The 19629-nt window shown below is 46.2% G+C and overlaps 1 protein-coding gene across 2 annotated transcripts in view; it reads left to right on the forward strand.

Annotated features, from left to right (window-relative positions):
• The first annotated feature begins 11544 nt into the window (after positions 1-11544).
• The window catches only part of LOC117962752 (transcription factor HIVEP3-like), a 148613-nt gene continuing 140528 nt past the window's right edge, over positions 11545-19629 (forward strand). For both annotated transcript variants that reach the window (XM_058999467.1, XM_058999466.1), the window contains exon 1: positions 11545-11767. The gene's annotated coding sequence lies outside the window, so the exon portion shown is untranslated. The remainder of the gene's footprint in view (positions 11768-19629) is intronic.

Consider the following 19629-nt stretch of genomic DNA (forward strand, 5'->3'; position numbering starts at 1 on the left):
GAAAAATTTAGGGGTTGTTTTTAGTAAGGAGCTTTTTATTTTTGGTGTTTTGTACAGTTTTAAAATGAAAAACAGATGTGTTCTTATTAATTTTTTAATTGGACAGGCAAAATTGGCTATTTTAAAGACAAGGAAAAATCAACTCTCTGGTTCTGGACTGACCAGTTTAGTGGTTCAGTTCAGAGTGCTCGTGGTCAGCCAGACCAGAGTAGAGTTTGAGTATTTTAAACTGGTCAGTAACCTGGAGGACTTCCAGGAGAGGTGGTGTGTGGGAGACGCCTTATGTGCTGTGAGTGAGGAGGGGGAGCTCCAGTTTTTGTTCTAATTTTATTTAATTTTTAGTTTTACAGTGTTTTTATTTTGGCTTTAATCTGTTTTCAACAAGGAAAAAACACTGTTTTTATATTGATTTTTTATGATCCTTTTATTTTGTTTAAAATCTGTTTTTAAGGAGAGGAATCTTAACTTTTGTTGTGTTTTACCTTTATTTGAATTTTAATGGATTTTATTTGGAATATTTAAATAAAGGATCTTAAAACGCTCACACTCTCTCACACACACACACACACACACACACACACACACACACACACACACACACACACACACACACACAGCCTCACTCCTGGCTGCAGCCCTGCAAGGTGTGCTGGCTGTGCAGTATGCTGGCTGTGATCCACTCTCTCGCATAGCTTCGCTCCTGGCCAGAGCCCTGTGAGGTGTGCTTGTATTTATTTATAGTTTTTATGTGTAATTGCTGCTGAAATCCTGCCAGAGACTCTCAAAATATAGACACTGTTTCAAAGCTGCCTTTTCATGAGAAAATGAATAGATTTGAGTTTAAATATGCTGCTGATAGAGAGCTCCTCTGTGCTTCACTGTGCATGTCTGACTCCCAACGACAGGACCTTTACATAGCATTATAACTAGTGGTTCTGATGGCTTTTATTTGATTAGGATGGTTTATATTATTGTTTTAACAAAATTCTGACATTCAATGTTAGATATATATATATATATATATATATATATATATATATATATATATATATATATATATATATATATATTTACAAACGACAGGAGGCCATTCAGACCATCTTGCTCGTTTGGTTGTTAGTAGCTTATTGATCCCAGAATCTCATCAATCAGCTTCTTGAAGGATCCCAGGGTATCAGCTTCAGCAACATTACTGGGGTGTTGGTTCCAGACCCTCACAATTCTCTGTGTAAAAAAGTGCCTCCTATTTTCTGTTCTGAATGCCCCTTTATCTAATCTCCATTTGTGACCCCTGGTCCTTGTTTCTGTTTTCAAGTCAAAGAAGTCCCCCGGATTGACATTGTCTATACCTTTTAGGATTTTGAATGTTTGAATCAGATCGCCGCGTAGTCTTCTTTGTTCAAGACTGAATAGATTCAATTCTTTTAGCCTGTCTGCATACGACATGCCTTTTAAACCTGGGATAATTCTGGTTGCTCTTCTTTGCACTCTTTCTAGAGCAGCAATATCCTTTTTGTAACGAGGTGACCAGAACTGAACACAATATTCTAGGTGAGGTCTTACTAATGCATTGTAGAGTTTTAACATTACTTCCCTTGATTTAAATTCAACACTTCTCACAATATATCCGAGCATCTTGTTAGCCTTTTTTATAGCTTCCCCACATTGTCTAGATGAAGACATTTCTGAGTCAACATAAACTCCTAGGTCTTTTTCATAGTTCCCTTCTACAATTTCACTATCTCCCATATGATATTTATAATGCACATTTTTATTGCCCGCATGCAATACTTTACACTTTTCTCTATTAAATTTAATTTGCCATGTGTCTGCCCAGTTCTGAATGCTGTCTAGATAATTTTGAATGACCTTTGCTGCTTCAACAGTGTTTGCCACTCCTCCTATTTTTGTGTCGTCTGCAAATTTAACGAGTTTGCTTACTATACCAGAATCTAAATCATTAATGTAGATTAGGAATAGCAGAGGACCTAATACTGATCCCTGTGGTACTCCACTGGTTACCTCACTCCATTTTGAGGTTTCTCCTCTAATCAGTACTTTCTGTTTTCTACCTGTTAACCAGTCCCTAATCCGTGTGCATGCATTTCCTTGAATCCCTACTGCGTTCAGTTTGATAATTAATCTTTTATGCAGGACTTTGTCAAAAGCTTTCTGGAAATCTAAATAGACTGTGTCGTATGCTTTGCAGTTATCCATTTTCAATGTTGCATCCTCAAAAAAGTCAAGTAGGTTAGTTAGACATGAAATCCCTTTCCTAAAACCATGCTGGCTGTCTCCCAGGATATTGTTACCATATAGGTAATTTTCCATTTTAGATCTTTTTATAGTTTCCATAAGTTTACATATAATAGAAGTCAGGCTTACTGGTTTGTAGTTACCTGGTTCGGTTTTGTCTCCCTTTTTGTGGATCGGTATTACGTTTGCTATTTTCCAGTCTGTCGGTACAACCCCTGTGTCAAGAGACTGTTGCATGATCTTGGTTAGTGGTTTGTAAATAACTTCTTTCATTTCTTTGAGTACTATTGGGAGGATCTCATCTGGCATAAGCAGAGCTGCTAAGGCAACAAACCACTTGGCCGTATGCTTAGAATGATTGAATGATAAGGCATGTGCATGAAAGTATGGGAAAGGTGAAATATGGCAAACAATTAACCACAGTAGCTTTGTAAAAACGAGTAGTTTGTGGTTGGTTTCACCTGAGTGGAATAACAGCTGAATAACTAATTTCTATTCCTGACAATTCAAACTAGTAAGATAAGAGAAACAGACTGTAGTCATGTATGCTCTGAGCCAACTGGAGTATAAATACCAGGGATAGAGACGACACAGACAGAGAAGCTCCCAATACCTCCAGATCATCAGTTTAAATACCAGGGATAGAGACGACACACACACAGAAGCTCCCAATACCTCCAGATCATCAGTATAAATACCAGGGATAGAGGCGACACAGACAGAGAAGCTCCCAATACCTCCAGATCATCAGTATAAATACCAGGGATAGAGGAGACACACACAGAGAAGCTCCCAATACCTCCAGATCATCATAAGAACATAAGAACATAAGAAAGTTTACAAACGAGAGGAGGCCATTCAGCCCATCTTGCTCATTTGGTTGTTAGTAGCTTATTGATCCCAGAATCTCATCAAGCAGCTTCTTGAAGGATCTGCATAGAGACGACACAGACAGAGAAGCTCCCAATATCTCCAGATCATCAGTATAAATACCAGGGATAGAGACGACACACACAGAGAAGCTCCCAATACCTCCAGATCATCAGTATAAATACCAGGGATAGAGACAACACAGACAGAGAAGCTCCCAATACCTCCAGATCATCAGTATAAATACCAGGGATAGAGGAGACACGCACAGAGAAGCTCCCAATACCTCCAGATCATCAGTATAAATACCAGGGATAGAGACAACACAGACAGAGAAGCTCCCAATACCTCCAGATCATCAGTATAAATACCAGGGATAGAGACGACACAGACAGAGAAGCTCCCAATATCTCCAGATCATCAGTATAAATACCAGGGATAGAGGAGACACACACAGAGAAGCTCCCAATACCTCCAGATCATCATAAGAACATAAGAACATAAGAAAGTTTACAAACGAGAGGAGGCCATTCAGCCCATCTTGCTCATTTGGTTGTTAGTAGCTTATTGATCCCAGAATCTCATCAAGCAGCTTCTTGAAGGATCTGCATAGAGACGACACAGACAGAGAAGCTCCCAATATCTCCAGATCATCAGTATAAATACCAGGGATAGAGGAGACACACACAGAGAAGCTCCCAATACCTCCAGATCATCATAAGAACATAAGAACATAAGAAAGTTTACAAACGAGAGGAGGTCATTCAGCCCATCTTGCTCATTTGGTTGTTAGTAGCTTATTGATCCCAGAATCTCATCAAGCAGCTTCTTGAAGGATCTGCATAGAGACGACACAGACAGAGAAGCTCCCAATACCTCTAGATCATCAGTATAAATACCAGGGATAGAGGCGACAGGGTTAAGGTGATCTGATCAATTGTCTATCTCTGATAATACTAGGGGCATGTATTGTATATAAACAATAACTTTCAATGTACAAGAAAAAGCCCTCCCTCCTCCCATGTTGCTTTTGTTAACCCTAGGAATAACCAGCAGCCCCGCATCCTGTGATCTCAGTGCGGTGTGGAAATACGGGGTCAGTAACTCCTGCAAATAACTAGGTGCTAACCCATTCAGGGCCTTGTAAGTCAACAGCAACATCTTAAAATCAATTCTGTACTGCACAAGGAGCCAGTGTAAACAGAGCAAAACAAGGGTAATATTTTCACTTTTCTTGGTTTTAGTCAGAATTCTAGCGGCGTTATTCTGAACAAGCTGCAAGCGGGATAACACACGTTTTGGGATACCAGAAAAAAGTGCATTACAATAAATCAATCCTAGAAGAAACAAAGGCATGCATTAGTCTCTCGGCATCAGATACAGAAATAACTGGTCTAAGTTTGGCTATATTTCTCAAATGGTAAAAAGATACTTTAGTAACTTCCCTAATATGATAGATCTCAAATGATAGATCAGGATCAAAGATGACCCCCGAACTCTTAATTTCTAGTTTTGATGAGAGACTGCAAGGGTTGAGCTCATGTAATCCTACATTTCCTTTTAGTTGGTTCTGTGATCCCACTAGGATAGGCTCTGTTTTAATAACCCTTCTTGCCTCGTTACCTTTCCTGGACTTCCTGGACTTTGTTTTAGCATTTAATAACAACACTGATATCCTCAGGGGCTGCATCTCAGACCTGCTGCTGGAGAGGTTATGAATGTGTCTATCAGCGAATCACAATCGCATATACAGATACATACATAACATCTAATAGAAAAAATAAGATTTCTAAAAAGTGTTTCACATACATCTAATGGTTAAGGATATACTTACTGTCATCAATGTTTTCTGATGCACAGGGACAGGGAGAGGGAGTGTAGAGACAGGGACAGGGAGAGGGAGTGTAGAGACAGGGAGAGGGAGAGGAAGTGTAGAGACAAGGAGAGGGAGTGTAGAGACAGGAACAGGGAGAGGGAGTGTAGAGACAAGGAGAGGGAGTGTAGAGACAGGGAGAGGGAGAGAGAATGTAGAGACAGGGAGAGGGGGTGTAGAGACAGGAACAGGGAGAGGAAGTGTAGAGACAGGGAGAGGGAGTGTAGAGACAGGGAGAGGGGGTGTAGAGACAAGGAGAGGGAGTGTAGAGACAGGGAGAGGGGGTGTAGAGACAGGGAGAGGGAGCGTAGAGATGGAGAGGGAGTGTAGAGACAGGGAGAGGGAGAGGGAGTGTAGAGACAGGGAGAGGGAGTGTAGAGACAGGGAGAGGGAGAGAGAATGTAGAGACAGGGAGAGGGAGTGTAGAGACAGGGAGAGGGAGAGAGAGTGTAGAGACAGGAACAGGGAGAGGAAGTGTAGAGACAGGGAGAGGGAGTGTAGAGACAGGGAGAGGGGGTGTAGAGACAGGGAGAGGGAGAGGGAGTGTAGAGACAGGGAGAGGGAGTGTAGAGACAGGGAGAGGGAGAGAGAGTGTAGAGACAGGGAGAGGGGGTGTAGAGACAGGGAGAGGGAGAGGGAGAGGGAGTGTAGAGACAGGGAGAGGGAGAGAGAGTGTAGAGACAAGGAGAGGGAGTGTAGAGACAGGGAGAGGGAGTGTAGAGACAGGGAGAGGGAGAGGAAGTGTAGAGACAGGGAGAAGGAGAGGGAGTGTAGAGACAGGAACAGGGAGAGGGAGTGTAGAGACAAGGAGAGGGAGTGTAGAGACAGGAACAGGGAGAGGGAGTGTAGAGACAGGGAGAGGGGGTGTAGAGACAGTGAGAGGGAGAGGGAGTGTAGAGACAGGGAGAGGGAGTGTAGCGACAGGGAGAGGGAGAGAGAGTGTAGAGACAGGGAGAGGGGGTGTAGAGACAGGGAGAGGGAGAGGGAGAGGGAGTGTAGAGGCAGGGAAAGGGAGAGAGAGTGTAGAGACAAGGAGAGGGAGTGTAGAGACAGGGAGAGGGAGTGTAGAGACAGGAACAGGGAGAGGGAGTGTAGAGACAGGGAGAAGGAGAGGGAGTGTAGAGACAGGGAGAGGGAGAGGGAGTGTAGAGACAGGGAGAGGGAGTGTAGAGACAGGAACAGGGAGAGGGAGTGTAGAGACAGGGAGAGGGGGTGTAGAGACAGGGAGAGGGAGAGGGAGTGTAGAGACAGGAACAGGGAGAGGGAGTGTAGAGACAGGAACAGGGAGAGGGAGTGTAGAGACAGGGAGAGGGAGAGGGAGTGTAGAGACAGGGAGAGGGAGAGAGAGTGTAGAGACAGGGAGAGGGGGTGTAGAGACAGGGAGAGGGGGTGTAGAGACAGGGAGAGGGAGAGGGAGAGGGAGTGTAGAGACAGGGAGAGGGAGTGTAGAGACAGGGAGAGGGGGTGTAGAGACAGGGAGAGGGAGAGAGAGTGTAGAGACAGGAACAGGGAGAGGGAGTGTAGAGACAGGGAGAGGAGGTGTAGAGACAGGGAGAGGGAGAGGGAGTGTAGAGACAGGGAGAGGGAGAGAGAGTGTAGAGACAGGGAGAGGGAGTGTAGAGACAGGGACAGGGAGAGGGAGCGTAGAGATGGAGAGGGAGTGTAGAGACAGGGAGAGGGAGAGGGAGTGTAGAGACAGGGAGAGGTATTGTAGAGACAGGGAGAGGGAGTGTAGAGACAGGGAGAGGGAGAGAGAGTGTAGAGACAGGGAGAGGGAGTGTAGAGACAGGGACAGGGAGAGGGAGTGTAGAGACAGGGAGAGGGGGGTGTAGAGACAGGGAGAGGGAGCGTAGAGATGGAGAGGGAGTGTAGAGACAGGGAGAGGGAGAGGGAGTGTAGAGACAGGGAGAGGGAGTGTAGAGACACTATGAGAAACACAGGTCTGTGGATGAACCTTTGGGATTTTACTTCTGAAATTCTACCACGTGGAAACATAAAGATGATTGATCCTATATTTTGCTCACAGTCACACTCACACTCATAGACACACACACACACTCTCCTATTTGCATACAGTTTTCCCTGTTTTGTGTTTCTGAGAAGCAGGACTAAAGTGGTTGTATAAGCAGTAGGGGTGCTGTGTGTCTTCACTGCATGGTGAGGTGAAGAGAGGACAGGGTTGTAAAACCAACTGAAGATGCTATTGTTGTGTTCTGTTCTGTTCTGTGCTGTCTCTCTCTCTCTCTCTCTCTCACACACACACACTCTCTCACACACACACAGACACTCTCACTCTCTCTCTCTCTCTCTCTCTCTCTCTCTCTCTCTCTCTCTCTCTCTCACACCAGCCTCGCTGGCGAGATGGAGAGGGGGAGATGCAGCCCAGCAAGCGGTGATGTAGCTGCACTGCCAGCAGACTGCTTCCCCTGGCAACACTCACTCCATCGCATTCACTCTCTCAGAGACGCACACAGAGACCTGACACCCTGCTCTGTAGGGGCAGTGTCGGGGACACACAGAGACCTGGCACCCTGCTCTGTAGGGGCAGTGTCGGGGACACACAGAGACCTGACACCCTGCTCTGTAGGGGCAGTGTCGGGGACACACAGAGACCTGGCACCCTGCTCTGTAGGGGCAGTGTCGGGGACACACAGAGACCTGGCACCCTGCTCTGTAGGGGCAGTGTCGGGGACACACAGAGACCTGGCACCCTGCTCTGTAGGGGCAGTGCTGGGGACACACAGAGACCTGACACCCTGCTCTGTAGGGGCAGTGTCGGGGACACACAGAGACCTGGCACCCTGCTCTGTAGGGGCAGTGTCGGGGACACACAGAGACCTGGCACCCTGCTCTGTAGGGGCAGTGTCGGGGACACACAGAGACCTGACACCCTGCTCTGTAGGGGCAGTGTCGGGGACACACAGAGACCTGGCACCCTGCTCTGTAGGGGCAGTGTCGGGGACACACAGAGACCTGGCACCCTGCTCTGTAGGGGCAGTGTCGGGGACACACAGAGACCTGACACCCTGCTCTGTAGGGGCAGTGTCGGGGATACACAGAGACCTGACACCCTGCTCTGTAGGGGTCACAGGAATGTTTTAAGGGGTTCAGCTCTCGGTTAAAACCCAGTTCCTCCCTGCTAAGCTGATAATCATGCTGAGGCAGAAAGGAGGGACTTCACTGAACAGCTGTGTGAAAGAATGACCCTGCCAGCCTGCACTACACCTCCCTCCTGGCACAACCCCAGCCGTCCAACACAGGGGAGCAGGTTACAGCACAGGGGCATCGGGTACAGCACAGGGGGGAGCAAGTTACAGCACAGGGGGAGCAGGGTACAGCACTGAGGAGAGCAGGGTACAGCACAGGGGGAGCAGGGTACAGCACAGGGGAGCAGGGTACACCACAGGGGGAGCAGAGTACACCACAGGGAGCAGGGTACAGCACAGGGGGAGCAGGGTACAGCACAGGGGGGAGCAGGGTACAGCACAGGAAATAGTGATATAGCATATTCAAGTAAGTTACAGCATATAGAAGAGTGGTATAGCCCAGCAAAGGTAAATGGCTGTGAAATGTACTTACTCTTACTTTCTTTCCAGATTGGGATGTTCTGTAAGTATGAATCACTCAGCGTATTTGAAGACTAGGAACGTGTAATAAAGCACAGTAAAAGCATGGTAAAGAGAAGGTAACAGGCACAGCAAATCACTCAGGAGTAAGGTACGAAAAAACATAAGGCAAACTAAACCCACAGCTGTAAAATCATGGGAAAAACAAACAGAAAGTATCCCTAGATGTAATATTAATAGCACCCCCCCCCCCCCCCCAGGGAGTTCCCGCACACAGCGGGCAGTGTGAGTGGAACCACAGGCACACAGGACCCCATTCTCCCCACTGCAGCACACATCACACCTTTCCTGCACAGCACCAGGGTGTACAGGGGGACCGCAAACATTTCAGAACCAATCTGGAAGCAAATATTGATTTACTTAGAAAAGTTTCCCACAGTAAAAGCATAGCACAGTGTAATGAAGCACAGTGCATAGGTAAGCATTGTAAAGCCCAGAGAGGTGTGATAATGCATCTTTAAGAAACATTGGAAACCAGAGTAAGCAAACTCTGGTGAATGCACAGTGTGTGTGTGTGAGTTTGAAATACATCTGTTTAACACAATTCTAGGTTATTTCAAACTTAACAAAAAATCTCTCTCTCAAATATTGCACTGTGTTGCTGATGATTTTTAATTAGCTTGCAGTCAGAGGCGTCACTTCACAAAAGGCTTTTGGGGGGGGGAGGGGCAGGGGAGAAATAATTAATTTAGAGCCCCCTCTCCATAATAATAAAACTGTGCAACAAACTTTTAAAAAAAAGTGGCATTGCATGAATACACCTCGTGAAGAAGCGGATATCATGAATACACCTCGTGAAGAAGCGGATATCATGAATACACCTCGTGAAGAAGCGGATATCACGAATACACCTCGTGAAGAAGCGGATATCATGAATACACCTCGTGAAGAAGCGGATATCACGAATACACCTCGTGAAGAAGCGGATATCACGAATACACCTCGTGAAGAAGCGGATATCATGAATACACCTCGTGAAGAAGCGGATATCACGAATACACCTCGTGAAGAAGCGGATATCACGAATACACCTCGTGAAGAAGCGGATATCATGAATACACCTCGTGAAGAAGCGGATATCACGAATACACCTCGTGAAGAAGCGGATATCACGAATACACCTCGTGAAGAAGCGGATATCACGAATACACCTCGTGAAGAAGCGGATATCATGAATACACCTCGTGAAGAAGCGGATATCATCTAGGCTTCATTTTTGCAAAGATATCAACCAGGACATCAAAATCAAGTTTTGTTTTTTTTAACCAATGATTTTTAGTTGCCATTGTATGTAATAATAATAATAGTAATAAGCAGATCACTCAGACTAGGATTGGTAATGAAAGTTTGTAAATAGGTTTTAATCAAACTTACAGCAGAAAACAGACTTGCAGTGGTCACTGGAAGAGTGATGACTACCGTGATGATTTTTGGTAATATATATTATTATTATTAGTTTATTTAGCAGACGCCTTTATCCAAGGCGACTTACAGAGACTAGGGTGTGTGAACTATGCATCAGCTGCAGAGTCACTTACAATTACGTCTCATCCGAAAGACGGAGCACAAGGAGATTAAGTGACTTGCTCAGGGTCACACAATGAGTCAGTGGCTGAGATGGGATTTAAACCAGGGACCTCCTGGTTACAAGCCCTTTTCTTTAACCACTGGACCACACAGCCTCCTGTAAGTATAATTAATAGCAAGTATCCTTTTAGAGTTGTACCAGCTAAAAAAGAATAACTACCGGTGGCGCGAGTTTAGCTTTTCGTCCTCCTCTTCAACTCGGTAACTTCTTATTAATTAATTCAAATGACGCTGGCTATTATTATTTTGCTATTTGCTTAGGTGCTGTGACGTGCTAGATCTTATAAGCTAAGCACTTTTATGAGCTATGCACACCGGACGCGAACGACCAGAGCGAGCAAATTCGAGGCGAATAAAGTACGCACGCCGGGAGAGACGCGAGCGACACGAATACACTACCAGTACAAAAACAAAACAAAAAACCCGACAACTGTAGCTAGTCATGAAAAGAAAAGACTGACTCCTTTTGTGGAGTAAAACACAAAGAAATAGAGAATGGGTACACCACTCACTAAACAATGAAACAGTCCGGGGAATCCCACTGGCTTGTTAAAGACCGCATGTTATTATTGGTCAACATTATTAATACAAAGAAGCGTCATTTTACAGAAATACGAAACCAGTGCGCGGCGCTCCCCACTTCGGCATAATTATCAGTAAAGCGTACCTTTTTCTTTTGCTTTTTGTAACACAACAGCTGCTATCGTTAATTTTGAATTTAAACGAATGCAAATTACCGCAATAACGTGGGAGAGGCTGTTGCTATGACGTTTTTTAGAGCATTTTTAAAACAGAGCATTGCAGCTTTTGGCAGAAAAAAGAGAATGTTTCATTCAACAACGTCACTTTCTCAGGCTAATCGCTGCACTTTCGATGTCCCGAAGCACGAGCACTTTAAGCCTTTTAACTTCTCAGAGAAACTGCCCGTCGGCCCCGCCCCCATGACGCCGTGCTTGCAGTGTGCATAATGGTATTTAATGTGCGGTAGTTTGTAATTTTAAGACCTAAATGTCATGCCATTCCACTTGTTAACTCCGGGGGCGAGTGTATAACGCAGCGTGGTTGCGTTCAGCGTCCGCTCTATCCCACGGGACTATCCCAATGCAGCGGCTCGGAATCTTCGGAATGTTCCATGACGTCACCTGGTCGCTGCTATCTCAGGGGCTGGGGAGTGGTCGGAGAACAGACAGAACGCTCCCTAAACCAATATCCTCACCAGAATGCAGTTCCATCATAAATATTAAGTATATGCCAATGAGGCAAGGCGGCCAATGGGAGGCGGAGTGGGGGCGTGGCCCAGGGCGTCTCGTGGTGGGCGGCGCGGCGCGGGCTGTTTGCGTAGCTAGAGACGGTGTTTTTGTTGTGATGATCAGCTGAAGTGTGATTGCAGAGTAGTTTGACAAGACGAGGAAAACCCATTTCCTCTCCAAACCTTTCTCTTGTACAGCTGCACGGATCCGCAAAAAAACATCGCATACAGGGGAGATGCCAGCCCCGGGCCGCCTGCGTTGCACTGTGGAATAAATGTCTGCAGCCGCAGGATAGCTTGTGCCAGGTAAGGACCCGGGGGATGTCACGGAATTATTAATATTATTAATATCATAACTCTGCTGTGGATCTGAGCAGTAAGATAACCGCGCGGTTGTGAATTACTGCACACGGAATTATAATATCATAACGCTGCTGTGGATCTGAGCAGTAAGATAACCGCGCGGTTGTGAATTACTGCACACGGAGTTTGTGCATCACGGTCGGTGTGTTTGGAAGTGTCTCAGTCTGGCAAGCATGTTCTTAGCGTGTCACGGCATTTTTCTTTATTAAATGAGATACGGTGGACTTTGGAAAAAAAATGCAAAAGAAATAAAAGAGACAGCTTGGCTAACAGTGTCCCAAATGTAGACATGGAGAGTTATCACCACGACACCAAATATTATTATTATTATTATTATTATTATTATTATTATTATTATTATTACGATGTACGGTATGGTTATTGCCTAGCTGTGCAGAATTTCGCTGTCATTCTCTTTCTTTGTGTATTTTACACATCACACGTTTTGGGTGCCAGTAGTTATTTCGCTAATATACAGTGTGCCGTCATGTTTTAACGAACAATAATACCCATCGAGTCGAGGCTCGGCAGCTTTGCTCACTACAGTATACAGTATAGTACCGGCTCACAATGCCTTGCTTCCCGGCTTCTTTATTGTTTTTTTTTTTTTTATCTCCCCCAAAACAAAAATAAAAAAGTGCCGCCTGCATAATCACAATGAACCCGGAGAAGCGGTGCATGCATGTTAGTGTTAGTATTACTATTAGTATTCGTATTGGTCCTGTAACAGCCATCGCAAACGCTGCTGGTATTATTTCTTGGAGTAAGATACGCAGATAGAAAGCGCACCTCGCTCACCTCTTGCCCAAATCAGAGACGATTCGGGAGTGTCAAAAATACAGACAGCTGAATAAAAAGAGCAACACACAGAAATAATGAAGGGGCTGATATTGGCGTGTAATGTGATTTATTTGGCATTTAATAGTTTTTTTAAGCGGCTACTTGCGCGTTCGCAGAAAGCCCTTGTCATACAACTTACTTAGGCAAAGTGCCTGTGTTCTCTTATTGTGCAGTCCGCTAGTGGAACTGCTCTTTGAATTTGCACATGGGGGTGTGGTAATGTTATAATATTGTAATGACGCTGTGCACGGTCAGTCCCGGGTCAATCCCTGTGTGTGTGCAGGGCCGGGCTCTGATAGACCGTAGTGCAGTCGCTGGGACGCGTATTCGCTTGGGTAGCCTCGTCTGCGAGTGGTTGTTTTCCAGACCAGTTGGGTTCTGTAGCTGCTTTGTTCTGTACAGTCAGTAGTAGATCGGAGGCGCACTGCCTCTGTGATCTAGATAGCCTGGGTTTGAATATATAGTATCATGCTTTATTTTAATAGCGTGTTGTATGGCTAGTTATAGTGTAGAGCAGGCTATTAGGTCACCTGCACATAATGTATGTTCCGTTAAACACTGTAAAGAGAGCAGTTGTGTCAGCGTTCACCGCCCGCTGTTGAACTCTACTGAGCAGGCGTGAGGAACAAGCAGCTACTGCGGGTCACCGTGCGTGCGTGCGTGGGCAGAACGTCATGCGCGGTCAGGGGGATTCTGGCTGGTTAAAGGACCCAGAATAATGACTGAAATACAGAAACGAGAAAGCAGCAATGAGGCATCATATGCAGGCTTGTCTGAAATAGTCTTTACTAATTCAAATAAAAACATATGTTTATACAGCAGTGTTTCTGTTGCATTCTAATGATAATAACAGTGCACGTCTCAGTATATGGTAGTCAATGGCTTGATTTCCCATCACATGCAATGGGGCTGATTCTCCAGGCTTTTTTATATTTAAGGAACCCTTTTTTTTCAATGAAAAGCTTTCTGCTTAGTAATTAAAAAAATCTGCCCAAATTGCGTAAAATTGTGATCTGAATTGATATGCTTGTGGAACTAGCTAACCATTCCAGTTGCTCTGGAAGCGCTTTCCTTCATGTATTCCTGTGTAGTTGTTCTCTAGACTTGGATATAAGACCATTGTTTTTGGAATGGATTTCACAGCCGTGCAGCATGCAGTCTGCTCCAGTGCTGGGGCTCACACAAGGGCACAAACCCACGACTCTCACAGCCGTGCAGCATGCAGTCTGCTCCAGTGCTGGGGCTCACACGGGGGCACAAACCCACGACTCTCACAGCCGTGCAGCATGCAGTCTGCTCCAGTGCTGGGGCTCACACGGGGGCACAAACCCACGACTCACACAGCTGTGCAGCATGCAGTCTGCTCCAGTGCTACGGCTCACACAGGGGCACAAACCCACGACTCTCACAGCCGTGCAGCATGCAGTCTGCTCCAGTGCTAGGGCTCACACAGGAGCGTAAACCCACGACTCTCACAGCCATGCAGCATACAGTGTACTCCAGTGGTAGGGCTCACACAGGAGCACAAACCCACGACTCTCACAGCCGTGCAGCATGCAGTCTGCTCCAGTGCTAGGGCTCACACAGGGGCACAAACCCACGACTCTCACAGCCGTGCAGCATGCAGTCTGCTCCAGTGCTAGGGTTCACACAGGAGCGTAAACCCACGACTCTCACAGCCGTGCAGCATACAGTGTACTCCAGTGGTAGGGCTCACACAGGAGCACAAACCCACGACTCTCACAGCCGTGCAGCATACAGTGTACTCCAGTGGTAGGGCTCACACAGGAGCACAAACCCACGACTCTCACAGCTGTGCAGCATGCAGTCTGCTCCAGTGCTAGGGCTCACACAGGAGCACAAACACACGACTCTCACAGCTGTGCAGCATGCAGTCTGCTCCAGTGCTAGGGCTCACACAGGGGCACAAACCCACGACTCTCACAGCCGTGCAGCATGCAGTCTGCTCCAGTGCTAGGGTTCACACAGGAGCACAAACACACGACTTTTGGGCCGGCTGGCAGTGGAAGTGGGTATAAGTCTGTGTGCTACGTGTGGCAGGTATGTTTTATATTTGCCCTATCCTTGTGCATTCATCTTCCAGTTAAAAAAAAAAACCAACATGATATTTTATATTCTGTGTATAATTATTTTGGAAGAAGTTACAAATCACGGATCATTTGCTTTGGGAGTGTAGGGTCTATAATGCACTGAGGGATCAATGCATTGGGAGTGTAGGGACTATAATGCACTGAGGGATCATTGCATTGGGAGTGTAGGGACTGTAGTGCACTGAGGGATTGTTGCATTGGGAGTGTAGGGACTGTACACTGAGGGATCATTGCATTGGGAGTGTAGGGACTGTACACTGAGGGATCATTGTATTGGGAGTGTAGGGACTGTAGTGCACTGAGGGATCATTGCATTGGGAGTGTAGGGACTGTAGTGCACTGAGGGATCATTGCATTGGGAGTGTAGGGACTGTAGTGCACTGAGGGATCATTGCATTGGGAGTGTAGGGACTGTAGTGCACTGAGGGATCATTACAAAAGAAAAACAATCAAACTGTCAGTATTATTAAACCCTCGTGTTTGTCCGGAGGATGAAATTAACAATCTCTGTTTTTGGTTCACGTGGTATTTGAAAGTTGCAACCCCATGTTCAGGACCAGAGGCATGACTCTGATCCATTCTCTTCTGTATGTAAAGCATGCAATGTACTGCACACACGTTTCAGAATCAGAACTCGGACTGTTCATTAAGAACATATTATCATGGTGTGCCTCACAAATATTCAGATCTGGCAGAGGGTCAGGGCTGGTACACTGTTATCAAGGCTTGTGGTGGAGAGAAGACTGTAGGGGTTCTGCGGAACAGCGAGTGGAGAGGAGGGATTCTCCAGTGTGCAGTACTGTGTGGAACAGCGAGTGGAGAGACGAGGGATTCTCCAGTGTGCAGTACTGTGTGGAACAGTGAGTGGAGAGACGAGGGATTCTCCAGTGTGCAGTACTGTGTGGAACAGTGAGTGGAGAGAGGAGGGATTCTCCAGTATGCAGTACTGTGTGGAACAGCGAGTGGAGAGACGAGGGATTCTCCAGTGTGCAGTACTGTGTGGAACAGCGAGTGGAGAGGCGAGGGATTCTCCAGTGTGCAGTACTGTGTGGAACAGTGAGTGGAGAGACGAGGGATTCTCCAGTATGCAGTACTGTGTGGAACAGCGAGTGGAGAGACGAGGGATTCTCCAGTGTGCAGTACTGTGTGGAACAGCGAGTGGAGAGGCGAGGGATTCTCCAGTGTGCAGTACTGTGTGGAACAGTGAGTGGAGAGACGAGGGATTCTCCAGTATGCAGTACTGTGTGGAACAGCGAGTGGAGAGACGAGGGATTCTCCAGTGTGCAGTACTGTGTGGAACAGCGAGTGGAGAGATGAGGGATTCTCCAGTGTGCAGTACTGTGTGGAACAGCGAGTGGAGAGAGGAGGGATTCTCCAGTGTGCAGTACTGTGTGGAACAGCGAGTGGAGAGAGGAGGGATTCTCCAGTATGCAGTACTGTGTGGAACAGCGAGTGGAGAGAGGAGGGATTCTCCAGTGTGCAGTACTGTGTGGAACAGCGAGTGGAGAGACGAGGGATTCTCCAGTGTGCAGTACTGTGTGGAACAGCGAGTGGAGAGAGGAGGGATTCTCCAGTGTGCAGTACTGTGTGGAACAGTGAGTGGAGAGAGGAGGGATTCTCCAGTGTGCAGTACTGTGTGGAACAGCGAGTGGAGAGATGAGGGATTCTCCAGTGTGCAGTACTGTGTGGAACAGTGAGTGGAGATAGGAGGGATTCTCCAGTGTGCAGTACTGTGTGGAACAGTGAGTGGAGAGACGAGGGATTCTCCAGTGTGCAGTACTGTGATACAAGCAAAGCAAGAGCTGTAGTGTAGTGAAAGCATGGGGAAGCGCAGAAAGTAGAGCTGCCTGCTGTCCCTTATAAAAGATTTCCATAGTAAAAACATAGCAAAGTGTGATAAAGCAGAGTAAAAGCATGGTAAAGCATGTACAGGCCAGCAAGTAAATCTCAGAGGCGTATGGTAAAGTATATTTAAAGAATATGGTAAACTGTGGTAAATGCATAGTATGACCATTGGAAAAGCCGGGGAAAACTGCAAAATGTCTGTGTAAATTTAATATGGTAAACTTTTATAAGAAATAACAGGCATTCCAGCTCAAGTGGGCCAGATCGCGGGGAGGTGTTTCCTTCATTTGTTATTGATGATCCATATGGTACCTGTGGTGGAGAAAAGGGCTCCAGGGTAGGTGCTGTATGCAGAACAGAAGAGCTGCAGCCCCTCACGTGGAGAACCAGTCTGAAGGGGTGAAAATGCCCTTTTGCATCACCTTGACAAATAATGTTAGTATCAATTTAAAAAGGGCCTCAAGGGGTTTCTTACAAAAAAATATTACATGACTAATGAATTGACATGGGCCTCCTGAATGGGAATGACCCCATTATCATTGGACAGGATTGTCATTGGGAATGACCCCATTATCATTGGACAGGATTATCATTGGGAATGACCCCATTATCATTGGACAGGATTATCACTGGGAATGACCCCATTATCATTGGACAGGATTATCACTGGGAATGACCCCATTATCATTGGACAGGATTGTCATTGGGAATGACCCCATTATCATTGGACAGGATTATCACTGGGAATGACCCCATTATCATTGGACAGGATTATCATTGGGAATGACCCCATTATCATTGGACAGGATTGTCATTGGGAATGACCCCATTATCACTGGAAAGACATGTGGAAGTGCAGCTATAGTGTGTGGATTTGTCAGGGAGATGCCTCCTTGATCAGACAGCAGGGTCTGTTCTAATGATCTCCGCGCCGCTGCCCTGCACCACAGCAGTCCGTTCTCTTGCCACAGATGTGCTTGCCTCTTCTGATTAATCATCCAGGCTGGGAATCACCAGCAGCATTAATGTGGATTGACAGTACATTTTGATGCCAGCCGCGGTGTACCCCAATATTGCCAAGATTAGGTCCTATCCAGGGCTTACATTTTCATGGACTATTTCCCAGAGCCCATCCGCCACGAATCCCCCACTCCCACCCCACCCAAGCACATCTCATAAACCAAAAAAACAGGATCATTTAAAGCAATTACATTTATCTTATTTTAAATCAAAGCAATTTGGTTTAAATAAGCATTTCTTACACATTTTTTTTGTTTCAGTAGCCAACTAGGAAATTACATAACACTTCAAATAAGTAAAACTCCAAAAGACAAATGCGTGAATCAACCTTATTTACAAGAGGAAGTCTAGACTTCCACATAGAAGGTCTCTGATTCCCAACACAGCAAGGAAATTGCATTGCTATGAAAAGACAGGCGTTACATTCTCAGTTTTAGATTCACAAATTACTATAAAGAAAATAAAAAGGTTTTCATAAACTAGTGCTGACAGTGTTCTGAATCGTTTCTCAGGCCATTCAGTCAAGTACTTCAATTCGTTATAATGTTTCAAACTAGTTAAGCACATACATTCTCAGGCAACTAAACTGATATGTTGTTTCAGGTCTGCCGATAGTAGTGACTTATTTCAGCTGACCTTGACATTCTGTATGGTGAAAGTGAGGTGATCTCACTATGCAGGAGATTTCATCTGCCAGAAAAAACAGATTATTGGAGGATTCAGAGAGTACAAGGACAATGGAGGAAAGACGGTCCCAGCAGACATGGTAGGGCTCATCAAAACACTAGAGACTGTGGCAGTGTCCACAGCGGAGAGTGAGAGAGGCTTCAGCTCAGTGAATAACATTCTCACAGCGGAGTGTGAAAGAGGCTTCAGCTCAGTGAATAACATTCTCACAGCGGAGTGTGAGAGAGGCTTCAGCTCAGTGAATAACATTCTCACAGCGGAGTGTGAGAGAGGCTTCAGCTCAGTGAATAACATTCTCACAGCGGAGTGTGAGAGAGGCTTCAGCTCAGTGAATAACATTCTCACAGCGGAGTGTGAAAGAGGCTTCAGCTCAGTGAATAACATTCTCACAGCGGAGTGTGAGAGAGGCTTCAGCTCAGTGAATAACATTCTCACAGCGGAGTGTGAGAGAGGCTTCAGCTCAGTGAATAACATTCTCACAGCGGAGTGTGAGAGAGGCTTCAGCTCAGTGAATAACATTCTCACAGCGGAGTGTGAGAGAGGCTTCAGCTCAGTGAATAACATTCTCACAGCGGAGTGTGAGAGAGGCTTCAGCTCAGTGAATAACATTCTCACAGCGGAGTGTGAGAGAGGCTTCAGCTCAGTGAATAACATTCTCACAGCGGAGTGTGAGAGAGGCTTCAGCTCAGTGAATAACATTCTCACAGCGGAGAGTGAGAGAGGCTTCAGCTCAGTGAATAACATTCTCACAGCGGAGTGTGAGAGAGGCTTCAGCTCAGTGAATAACATTCTCACAGCGGAGTGTGAGAGAGGCTTCAGCTCAGTGAATAACATTCTCACAGCGGAGTGTGAGAGAGGCTTCGGCGGGGACACTCTGATTCGGCGGGGACGCTCTGATTCGGCGGGGACGCTATGTCTCCAGTGTGTTTATTTGATTCGGCGGGGACGCTCTGCCTCCAGTGTGTTTATTTGATTCGGCGGGGACGCTCTGCCTCCAGTGTGTTTATTTGATTCGGCGGGGACGCTCTGCCTCCAGTGTGTTTATTTGATTCGGCGGGGACGCTCTGCCTCCAGTGTGTTTATTTGATTCGGCGGGGACGCTCTGCCTCCAGTGTGTTTATTTGATTTGTCGGGGAGGCTCTGCCTCCAGTGTGTTTATTTGATTTGTCGGGGAGGCTCTGCACGACCTTTTCCTCCTCTTTAACACCACTTCCTCACTGTCAGAATCAGAGTGTTCTCTTTCTTGGATTAAATGTTTATGCCCGCTCGTCACTTGATTTGTCAGTGTTGTGATGTACTTCC

Source organism: Acipenser ruthenus, chromosome 25, assembly GCF_902713425.1.
Source record: "Acipenser ruthenus chromosome 25, fAciRut3.2 maternal haplotype, whole genome shotgun sequence".
Classification (NCBI taxonomy): domain Eukaryota; kingdom Metazoa; phylum Chordata; class Actinopteri; order Acipenseriformes; family Acipenseridae; genus Acipenser; species Acipenser ruthenus.